Raw genomic sequence first — 12,540 nt, forward strand, 5'->3', positions numbered from 1 at the left:
CACAGAATGCTGAGAAATACCCTCCACAGGAAAAACAAGTGATTTTATCTGACTCTTCCACCATGAAGATTTATTTGATTTATTCCTCTATCTTACTTTCTCATGGTTGTTCTAGAAAAGATAATATCTATTTTACTGTAACATATTTTATCTTTTCAAATAACATTGCTGACTTATGATGGAGTCATGTCCCAATAAACCAATTGAAAATATCATAAATCAAAAATGCCTTTAATACACCTAAACTCCCAAACATCATAGTATAGCCTACCTTGAAGGTGTTCAGAACACTTATATCAGCCTATGGTTGGGCAAAATTATCCAACACATAGCTTATATTATAATGCAGTGTTGAATATCTAGTGTAATTGATTGAATATTATATTGGAAGTAAAAAAAAGAATGATTGTATGGGCACTTGAAGTATGGTTTCTACTGAATTCACATCATTTCTGCACCATTTTAAAGTCTAAAAATTATAAGTTGACATCACAAGTCTGTGACCATCTGTATACTGCCTCGTGAACAATATGAAAACTTATAACAATATAATTCCACTGATTTCTTTCCCATACTTTGTTCTTGATATGGTTTGGCTGTGACCCCATTCAAATCTCAACTTGAATTGTATCTCCCACAATTCCCATGTGTTGTGGGAGGAACCCAGGGGAAGGTAATTGAATCATGGCGGCCAGTCTTTCCCATGCTACTGTCATTATGGTGAATAAGTCTCATGAGATGTGATGGGTTTTTCAGGGGTTTCTGCTTCTGCTTTTTCCTCTTTCTTTCTTGCTCCCACCATGTAAGAAGTGCCTTTCACCTCCTGCCATGGTTCTGAGGCCTCCCCAGCCATGTGGAACTATAAGTCCAATTAAACCTCTTTTTCTTCCCAGTCTCAGATATGTTTTTATCAGCTGTGTGAAAATGGACTAATACAGTTTTGTTGCTTCCATAGATTTTATTTTCACATATACTATAAACTCCATAGGATACACAAGTTTGCTTTAAAAATTGTCAATAGCATAAAACAGAATTTTGTTTCCATGACCTTTGCCCCCTGGTGCCACGCCCAAGGATATGTTACATACATGAAAAAGGGGTATTTGCGGATGTTAAAAGGTTGCAAATCACTCTACCTTAAAATAAAAGGATCATCTTGGATTATTCAAATGATTCAGTATAATCACAGAAAACCAGAAAAAGACAGAAGAGGAAGTCAGAATTAGAAGCACAAAACAATGTGACCTTCTATTGTTGAAATAAAACTAGAGGAGGTCATGTGTAAAACCCAAGAAGAAATTAATTCTGGCAACAATCAGTGAACCTGGAAGTGAATCCAAACCACAGAAGATAACTGTAGACCAGGCCGATACCTTGATTTTAGCCTAATGCTAACAAGACCCTTAGCAGAGGACTTGGCCACTACATGCCAGGCTTTTAACCTACAGCAATGGTCAGATGATACATTTATGTTGCTTAAAGTGATGGTAATATGTTATAAAACAAAAGAAAGTGAATTATGTATGTTACATACATAATTCTGTGTATTACTTATGTATACTACTATTTATTATTCACTGTATATAATCATGTGTACATATATATGTAATGCATAGAAAATAACTAATGCATGTTTTGTGTTATTCTTCCCTCCTACTTCTTGTGACTGTGGGCTTCCATTTATTTATCACTTCCCATTAATCTGAGGAATTTAGCATTGATTGAAGGGCATATCCATGAGAAATGAAATTTCTCAGATTATGTTTTTTCAGAAAATAGTTTTATTTTGCATTCATTTTTGAAGGGTATTTTACTTTGTATATAATTTTAGCTTGAATTTTACTTTCTGTTAGCATTTTAAAGATATCTTTCTACTTATTTTTAAATCTGACAAGAGAAGTCAGCTGTCACTGGTGTCATTTTTCTGTTTGTAGAATATGACATTTTTCCTTTGAATCCTTGACAATTAATCTGCAATATGCCTAGCCATATTTTCATTTTATCTTCCTTTATGTTCACTACAATTCTTAAATTGTGGTTAGTTTTTCACTAATTTTGGAAAATACTCACATATTACATATTCACACATTTCTTCTGTCCTACTCTTTATCCTCTTCTTTGCAAACTCTAATTACACATTATCTTAGACAATTTGATTTTGTTCTACACATCTCTGACATTCTTTTAGGGCCTTTACAAGTTTCTATTTTTACTATTAAGTTTGGATACTTTCTACTGATCTATCTTCAACTTCACTAATCCTTTCATCTGTTGATCTCATGATGTTGCTAATAATATCAAATAAATTATTTCTAATAACATATTTTCATTTCTGGAATTTCCATTTTCATTGATTTTTCTCTGTAGAAATTTTCTATTTGTTTTTATGTGTTTTCAACCTTTTACAATTAATCATTGAACATATTTATCATAGTTCTTTCAAAGTTCGTATTTGATCAATAGACTATGAGAACCATATCTTGGTTTGCTTTTATTGAATATTTCCTCTCTTGACCTAAGGTCACATCTTGCTTTTTTTGCTATTTCATTACTTTTTTTTTTTTTTTTTCTTTTTTTGAGACAGAGTCTCGCTTTGTTGCCCAGGCTGGAGTGCAGTGGCGCCATCTCCGCTCACTGCAAACTCCGCCACCTCCTGGGTTCACGCCATTCTCCTGCCTCAGCCTCCCTAGAAGCTGGGACTACAGACGCCCGCCACCACGCTTGGCTAATTTTTTTGTATTTTTAGTAGAGACGGGGTTTCACTGTGTTTGCCACGATGGTCTCGATCTTCTGACCTTGTGATCCGCCTGCCTCGGCCTCCCAAAGTGCTGGGATTATAGGCGTGAGCCACCGCGCCTGGCCTATCTCATTACTTTTAAAATTTTACTTTATTTTTAACTTGTAAAAGCTCAGCAGAGGCTGAAGCAAATAATATTTTTTCCCCAGAAAAGGACACATCCTTACTTCTTTCAGGCTGCCATAGGGTAACTGAGTCAATGTAATATATTTTTGTCTTGGGCCTGGACTTTGTTGCAAATTTAGATAGAGTCAGTTTAACTGACTTCAGATAATTTGATGGCAGAATTTGGGCTTGCTTTTAGCGCGGCTTAGGGTCTGAGTACCATAAAGCCTTTGATATTTTAATACTTTATGTAAGAATAAAGCCTTTATCTTTTCCTTGGTATGGCAGAAAGATTCAGTAGTGTCTCTCATGCTTCTCACCTCCTGCTGTTTATACCTTTGTCTAATTCCCTCTGATTCAAGAACTGTAATTTATTCTAATAAATGGATGTGTAAAATGCGACAAGGCGTGCATGATTACATAAGAATATAGCACCTATGTCTACAGTCAGATCTTCTTTCTCCTTTTTCCCAATTTCTCTTTTTCCCGTTCTCTACCACTTCCCAAAGACAGCCGCTATTAATCCCACAGGTGTAAGAAAATGAAATATGCCAATGTCTGGAGACAGCATGGATGTAGATTATTTCTTAATCAAGACTCAGATGAGATACCAGAACTGGGGAATATCTTAATTACAATGTGTGTGGTGCTCTACAGAGGCCTCACATAGGCCATTCCTGTTTTGGAAAACCAAAGAATCCATGAGAATCCCTGGTTCTCTTCAGTTCCCTTGTCCCATTCTCACCGTTCTATGTATTACCTTCACATATTTGATGCAGATTTGTAAAGAGGAGTTGTTGGACAGAGGAGGACTTGCTTGTGTTTTGGTTGTGCCTTAAATTTCAAGACTTAAGTTTAAAAATCATCATAAGTTATGCTGGCCAAAACATGACTGATAAACAATATTTATATATCTGTCAGGTTATTCCCTTCCATTCTCTATGGGATGTTCTTTCTTCTTCTGCCAATTCACCAAGTTGACAACAGTATTGGTCTCTCCTCTGCTGAGAAAGTCTTGCCATATTCTGGAATTTAGTTCATTTAGCACTAATACTATATCTTGCACAGCAGTTACAATGAGGGTAATACTTTGTTGAACTAAAGTCAGTCAATAGTAATTCTTCAGAATTTATGATAGGAACACTATTTCTTTAGTGCTTTAATGGGATTACTAATATGATATTTCCCTGGTATGCAGTGTTATTTTTGACTTACGATCTTGGCCAATGTTGAAGGACAGATTTAAAGGTCTCACCTGGGCTTTATACACTGTGAGAGTGTACTTGTCTCACAGATCAATATTCAAATGTGAGAGTTACTTCAACTTTCAAGTATGTCAATCTAAATTATAGGGATTCCAGTTCTCAATGGACTCACTACAAACAAAATCATTAGTCAGACATCTTTTTTTTACATGACGATTGTTAAGTCTCCATTCTGTTATAACAGAGGATTCAACAGATATCAATGTCAAGTCAAACCTTGTGTTCAATAGTTTTCAACATGTCTGAATATATTATCCTTTCCCCAGTGTATTGTCACCTGAGCAGAATGGGAATAGACTTGTGAAAGACTGGTAAAATCCATATGGTATATACTTTTCATGGAGTTTCATGATTCTTCTACTAAAGTCCTGGTCACCTCCCTTATCAATGGATTCCAGAACAGAAAATAGGTTCAAATCTCAATAATGACCTTTTCTTTCTATGACATCCTTTACTTTCCTTCTCCTTTATTTTCACTTTCATCTATAATTCTTCCATAGCAGAACCCTTGTTTGTTCCTTGTCTATTACAGGGCAGTGTTTATTAATCATCTTCACAATGGCCAACAGATCAAGTCCTCTTGCCTTCTCTTCTAACTGGGCCTGATATTTTGGTATATTTTTCACACTGGCTCCATTGATTAAGTGCCATAGTTTGGCATCATTTACTTTGGTGTCTTATCATCATGAGGCTAATAATGAGGTCAGCTTCATGACTACTTCTGCCATCATCAGCCCTGATCCATAGTAGGAAATCCACAGAATATATATTATGCAAAATTAAGGTCATATTTATACTTAAAATTTATTATTTATGAATTTACAAGCAAAAAAAAAACCCATTAAAAAATGACCAATGACATGAACAGACACTTTTCAAGAAGACATTCATGTGGCCAACAAGCATATGAAATAAAAACAAGTTCAATATTACTGATCATGAGAGAAATGCAAATCAAAACTACAATGCAATGCCATCTCACATCAGTCAGAATGGCTATTATAAAACAGAGTGAAAAAATAACAGGTGCTCGCAAGGTTGAGGAGAAAAAGAGTGCATATAAACACTGTTGGTGTGTGAAAATTAGTTCAACCATTGTGGAAAACAGTATATTGATTCCTCAATGACCTAAAGACAGAAATACCATTCAGCCCAGCAATCCCATTACTGGGTATACACCCAAAGGAATATGAATTGTTCTATCATAAAGACACATGCACATGTATGTTCACTGCAGCACTATTCACAATAGTTAAGACATGGAATCAGCCCAAATGCCCATCAAGAATAGAACGGATAAAGAAAATGTGGTACATATACAACATTGAATACTATGCAGCCATAAAACTGAATGAGATCATGATTTTTTGCAGAAATATAGATGGTGTTGTTGGCCATTATCCTCAGCAAACTAACCCAGTAACAGAGAACTAAATACTGCATGTTCTCACTTATAAATGACAGCTAAATGATGAGAACACATGGACACATAGAGGAGGAACAATAGGCACTGGAGCCTTTTGGAGGGTATAGAGTGGGAAGAGGGAGATGATTAGAAAAAATAACTAATGAGTCCTGAGCTTAATACTTGGATGATGAAATAATCTGTACAAAAAACCCATGACACAAGTTTACCTATATAACAAACCTGCACGTGTACCCATACACTTACAAGTTAAAATAAATAAATAAAATAAAATTATCTGAAATTCAAATTTAAGTGTAGTCCCTATATTTTTTTTCTGGCAGACACAAGTGGACAACCACCGCTAAGTATTTTATTGATCCCTGTGTCACTCCCACCAGTTCATCCCTGATGGCATTGATAAGTGGTGAGTCATTTTGGCAATCGTAGTGAATGTGATTGTGTGGTAGATCTTATGACCGGACATAACATGTCCAGTCAGCAGGCCCATCTGAATGTTTTGGTATCATCCTTAATATCTGTCAGAACAACTCAGGAATTTACACTTTGCTTAACTTGGATCATTATTTTTCTCAGCCTGCAAAAAGCTACCATAGAGAAAAGTGTATCTTATCCCTGGAAGTCCTTCCCAGGCTATTAATTCCTGTTTCAAAAAAAAAAAAAAAATCTCATGAACATCATTCTTGTCTAGTACTATGTTATAATCTCCTTGATCAAGCACCCTCTCAAGCTGAATTTCGGGGATACTTTCTGGCTCATGGTGAAGTATGTTGACTAGATTGTTAGTCTGTTTTGCATTGCAAAAGGAGTATCTGAGGCTGTGTAACGTATAAAGAAAAAAAGGTTTATTTGGCTTATGGTTCTGCAGGCTGTGCATGAAGCATAGTGCTGGCTTCTGTCCCTGGTGAGGCCTCAGGAAGCTTACAGTCATGACAGAAGATTAAAGGGAGCCAGCCAGCATGTCACATTGCATGAGAGGGAGTCGGGGAGGGGAATGTGTCAGGCTTTTTTCAACAACTGGATCTCATGTGAACTCTTTATCATGAAGAAGGCACCATGATCCAAGCACCTCTACCCAGGTCCCACCTCCAACACTGGGATTACATTTCTACATGAGATTCGGAGGGGACAAACATCTAAACAATGTCATGGATCTTTCAGTTACTTGAAATAAGACTACTTTTCCATGCTTAGTAAATTCAACATGTCCCCAGATGGCTTATGATGGTATAACCTTTGTGTAGGGCCTCTCAGTCAGGACAGTAGTTCTTGAGAAGGTCCCCTGGTTCTCTGTTACCCTGTAGAGGAAAAGGCCTATGTGTCATCCTACTTTTGGAAGTGCTACTTCATGCCACACAGAAGTGGATGACCTCTTCCATTTCTCATCAACCTTCAGAAAAAAAATATTCACAGGCCTCCATGGAGATATCCCATCCCATGTTGGAGGGTCTCAGATTTTCCAAATTGTGCCTGACTTTAAGATGCCAGACCTGCCTTGATAGCATTTAAACACCTCTGAAGCTCTATCACTAGGTCTTATCAGATCTTGGATTCTATACTCATCTGAGTTGTTGTTGCACTGCACTGTAGGAGATGAAGGCCACCTCTGCACCCAAATTGAGCACACAACTCTCACCTTGATCCTTTAACAGTTTCACTGCCCTCAGTTATTTCTTATCCCACTATAGGACATTAATGTAGTATAGCCATAAACAGACAATTATACTGTCTTTGCAGGCATTATTTTCCCCACATCTTTCAAATGTCTACATCATGTCACTCAACTGGGTAAGGCACCCCCACTACTGGAATGTTTTCTCAGGTTACACCTGATGAAATCTTTCAGAAGTAAACTTGCTACCTTGTACACTATCAGTGCTGAGTTCCACTCAGAATGGAGTCATTTTTGCTCGGTGGGCCTTGAGGGAATTCTCCTTAAAGTGACCTCTTACCAGCTTGTTATCTCAGGACCAGGACCTAGACCAAGACCACTTGATCTAGTTCAGGTCCTGTAAGAAAAAGCAGATACCAAGACATGATTAGTCCTACTTGCTTTTTTGTTTTGTTTTGGAAAAAAGTATCTTTGAAGGGTAAAAGATGAGAAAGAACAGCCTCTGATACCCTGAAACTGGCCTGATATGGTCATCCTGTTAGGAACTGGGCAAACATTCACAGTGCTGAGTATTGTCCTATTTACATGAATCATTTCATAGAGCATCAATATCTGTCAAAGCCAGTCTGTAGCCATGATCAGTCAAAAAAAGCAACCAACCAAAAATCCCTCTGTAAAGGTACACATAAAATACAAAAGTTATTCAAGCCACAAAATGTCAGACATCTTTTTTTCAGCTAACCTGTGTGACTGTGGCTTCATTACCAATTATAGGTTTATCTTTTCATTAGTCTGACCTCCTCGTAAACCAAATTTCATAAAATACTCAATCATAAGTTAAACTCATTTTCTGATGGCATTCAATCGAGAGCTAAGGTATGCTTTTTGAAATCCTCCCATAAATCACTTAGCAGAGCCCCAAATTCTATTCTTTCTGACTTTCTGAAGCAAAAACTTCCAATGATTTCTTGTGATGCACATTTCATCTCATGAGAATGAAAAATAACCCCAGTTTTTCAAGAACAAGAGAGTTTCTTGTGCTTTTTGCCTAGACTAAAAGACAAGTATGAAGGAATAGGCATAGACAGGTAGAACCTTCGATAAACAAAACAAAAAATATCGCATATTTGTGAGAGTAGAAAAAAAAAGAGGCTTGGTCAGGAAGTCTCAGAATACTGCACAATTCTTTAAAAAATGTTATCCTGTCAAATGTGTAATCCCCATGCAAATATTTCATATTCGAGATGTCCTTCATTTGGCAAAAATGTCTCAATTTTAGCTGGGAGCAGTCTGGGGGAAGTATAGCCTTGGTGTCAATGTTGGAGAAAATCCAAATGCCTGGCAACTGATGGGCACCATTCAAATATGCTTCTCACAGCAGCTTCTCTTGAAGGGATATCTGAGTGGTGTGCATCCATGGATGCTACAGAAAGAAAATAAGGTAATAGTGATATAAATTACATGGACAATATCTTATCACTGATGAAAGACACCACATTTTTATAATGTTAATACAAGTAATGGATGCAAGTGCAAATTCAAATATATGATTGTTACAACTTCACACTGGATTGGATATTGGGGTTTAAAGAATGGAAAGAATGAATAGATTTGAAGCCGGGGGAGCTGGGGAAATGGTGAAATTAAACAAAGTTACAATAAGAATAGGATATAGTGAGATGATTTTGATATTCTGGAGAAATGTATTGGTCAAAATTCCAGCAAAGTTTTAAAAAGTTATGTCTGGATGTTATAAGAGGTAGGATATGATTTTTAAAGGAAAAGAGAAAATAAATATTTGATATATATTTACTTTAAGATTATAGCTTAAATGATAGGAGGTCAAATCATTAAGAAACCAGTATAGAAAGAAGGAAATAATGCAAAGTCTAGGGAACAATATAGAAAAACAGCAAAAGTAAGGATTAAGCAAGAGGGAGATATGCTAGTGAAAATCAAGTAAGTGTCCTAAAAGTTGAGGGAATGAGGGATGATGCAATATCATGCATTCCAATGGAGAATATATAAATGAAGTGAAGGAAAATGACAGATTTTCAGGGAAATCAAAGACAATAATAATTAATTTACAAATCGGAGCAGCACTGGTATCCATTGAAGAAGGTGGATGTAGAGTTTGTGGCAGAGGATGATACTCTAGGGATAGAAAATGTTTTCCAAAATTCATTCAAGAGCCCACTTGGATCAGAAATAGAAGTTTCTGGGTACTCCTCAGAATAACTATATCAAAATCTATCAAAATATGTTGAATGGGCTACCAAGTGAGTTATATAGATCAATGTTTAAAAACAATAATAACATCAACTTTCTAAGAAAGTTTGGTAGCAAATGATGAGATACAAAGAGGATAGAAAAATAGCCACATTTTAATAAGACTAATAAGATGTTACAAAAAAGAATTGAAATGAACTCTGTGGAGAGATGCTTGAGATAGACAATCTGATAAGTAATTAGCCAATCAAGAACTCCCAGATGGCAGGAGAAGAGGGAATGAAACTTACATATTTATAGTTATCCTTACAGTAGAAGAGAGCCAACTCTTCACTGGGAGGGAGATATAGAAGGGAAAGAGCAAATCTTGGTGAAAATAAACTCATGAGAGAAGAGTGAGTTGAGAGGACATTTGTCAAGAAGCTTGAAAATAGTTTGAGCTCATTTAAGCCCTCTCAAATTACCAATATATCACTGCCTAAAATGAACAGTAGTCCTTAATCTTTCTAACTTTAGATACAATTTATTTTTGTTTCTTTGTTTTTCATACTGATGGGCAGGTAAGTATGTTAAGGAAATTAAAATGCTGCAAACTGCAAAAAGATATAATATTTACATATGATCAGAGTGAAAAATTATGCCAGATTTGTGAGAAGTATGTCACAAGGCCAAAATTAGCGGAAAGATTAGAGATTAAACATCTATTTCATATTCACATCTCTATAATGGGGGAAGGAAGGGAGAAGAGTGTTTTAATAACGTACTCCAGCATCTATCACTTTGATATTCTAATAAGCCTCAAGTCACAGGATCATCAATAAAGAGTACACTTTATTTTTAATATAGTGAATGAATTTTATTATAATCTGTTTATTTAATAGGGCAAAGATAAATACTGATTTATTGCAATATAACGTTTTGGGTAAACTCAGTGTGTGAGTGGGCATGTGTGTGTTTGTGTGTGTGTGTGTGTGTGTAAGTGGGGAGAGAGAAGTCACGTGTATGTGTGCCATATTTCCAAATTCTGATAATTGAGCTTTATATTTAAGCTGATTTTTAAAGCTTTGCAAATTGGTTTTCTCATCATGAAGTACCATTTAAAAAATTGAAACAAATTTTTAGAACAAAGAAAATATTTTTATTGTCCTCATTTCACAAGATCTGTGTCGTCTAATAAGGATACCATATACTTAGAATAAACATGACTCTATAATATGTAATAGTAAATAAGGTGAGAATTGAAACAGTTAGTTTAGAAATGGCATATGAGGAGGTAATAAACAGAGGGATAAGAACTTGAATAATACTCTCGAGTTATATACTTTTGGGTTTCACAAAAGCTGGACATTATTATTATTATTTATAGAGAAAGGGCCTCACATTGTTACCTAGACTGGAGTGTAGTGGCACCATCATGGCTTACTGTAACCTCAGAGTCCTGGCTTCAAGTGATACTCCTGCCTCAGCCTCTGGAGTATTTGGGACTATAGGCATATGCCACCATGCTCAGGTAATTTTTAAAAAAATTTCTTTGTAGAGCTGGAGTCTCATTATGTTGCCCAGGCTGGTCTGAAACTCCTAGACTCAAGCAATCCTCCTGCCTCAGCCTTCCAAAGCACTGGGACTATTGGCACCAGCCACTGTGACTGGCTGAGCTAAGTATTAAATGAGATGAGTAAGAATAAATCTGCTTTGTTAGATTTTAGCTTTTAATGTAAATAATTTTCATATGAATTATGAAATAAATGAATTTTCATATACTGCATTATAATTAGATATTAATATTTAATGAAGATTAACTTTTATTCATGTTAACATCTTTAGGTGATTATTTCATTAGAAAATTATATTTTATTAATAAAATGTTATTAACTTGTATTAGAAATATGTTTCAGACAAATCAATACTGAGGTGTAAATTTAGATATATTTTACACAAATTTCACTCAATTTTTTTAGTAAATGAAATGTTCAGAAAAATAGTAAAACTTGGATTTAGGTATTACATGGCACCATGTCTTCCTTCAGTCTTAAATGGACTGCAGTGATAAAATCAGTCTGGACCATCAGTCTTCCTGGATTTCCAAAATGTCATTTTAATTCTAAAACCTGAAAAACAGTAAAAAAAAAAAAAAAAAAAAATCTGGATTCATTTGCCAAAAAAATCCAATTTATGAACCACTGGGCACTAATAAAAATAATTTTTAAATGTAATGCTATTAATACTAAAGAAGATAATAATATGCTGTTTTACAAAAGGAGAAAAACATCATTTTATGACAAACAAATTTGAGACCCAGCTTTCAAACTTAAAAAAAAAAGAAAAAAATGGTTAACTGATAAGGTTTGGCTGTGCCCCCATTCAAATCTCATCTTGAACTGTACAAGTACAAATTTGTACAAATTACAATTTGCACACTGTACAAATCACAATTTGCACGTGTTGTAGGAGGAACCCAGTGGAGGGCGATTGAATTATGAGGGCGGGTCTTTCATGCACTGTTCCTATGATAGTGAATGAGTCTCACAAGATCCGATGGTTTTAAAAAACAGAGTTTCCCTACACAAGCCCTCTTTTTCCCTGTTGCCATCTACATAAGATGTGACTTGCTCCTCCATGCCTTCCACCATGATTATGAGGCCTCTCCAGCCACATGGAGCTGTAAGTCCACTAAACCCTTTTTTCTATATAACTTATCTAGTCTTGGGTATGTCTTTATCAGCAGCATGAAAATAGACTAATAGAGTAAATTGGTACTGGGAGTGGGGTGTTGCTGAAAAGATAATGGAAACTGTGGAAGCAAATTTGGAACCAGGTAACAGGAAGAGGTTGGAACAGTTTGGAAGGCTCAGAAGATAGGACAATGTGGGAAAGTTTGGAACTTCCTATAGACTTGTTGAATGGCTTTGCCCAAAATGCTGATAGTGATATAAACAATAAAGCCCAGACTGACTGAGGTCGTCTCAGATGGAAATGAGGAACCTGTTGGGAAGTGGAGCAAAGGTTACTCTTGTTATGTTTTAGCAAAGAAACTGGTGGCATTTTTGCCTCTCCCCTAGGGATTTGTGAAACTATGAACTTAAGATAGATGAATTGGGGTATGTCG

Source organism: Colobus angolensis, unplaced genomic scaffold (genome assembly GCF_000951035.1).
Source record: "Colobus angolensis palliatus isolate OR3802 unplaced genomic scaffold, Cang.pa_1.0 Scaffold134, whole genome shotgun sequence".
Lineage (NCBI taxonomy): Eukaryota > Metazoa > Chordata > Mammalia > Primates > Cercopithecidae > Colobus > Colobus angolensis.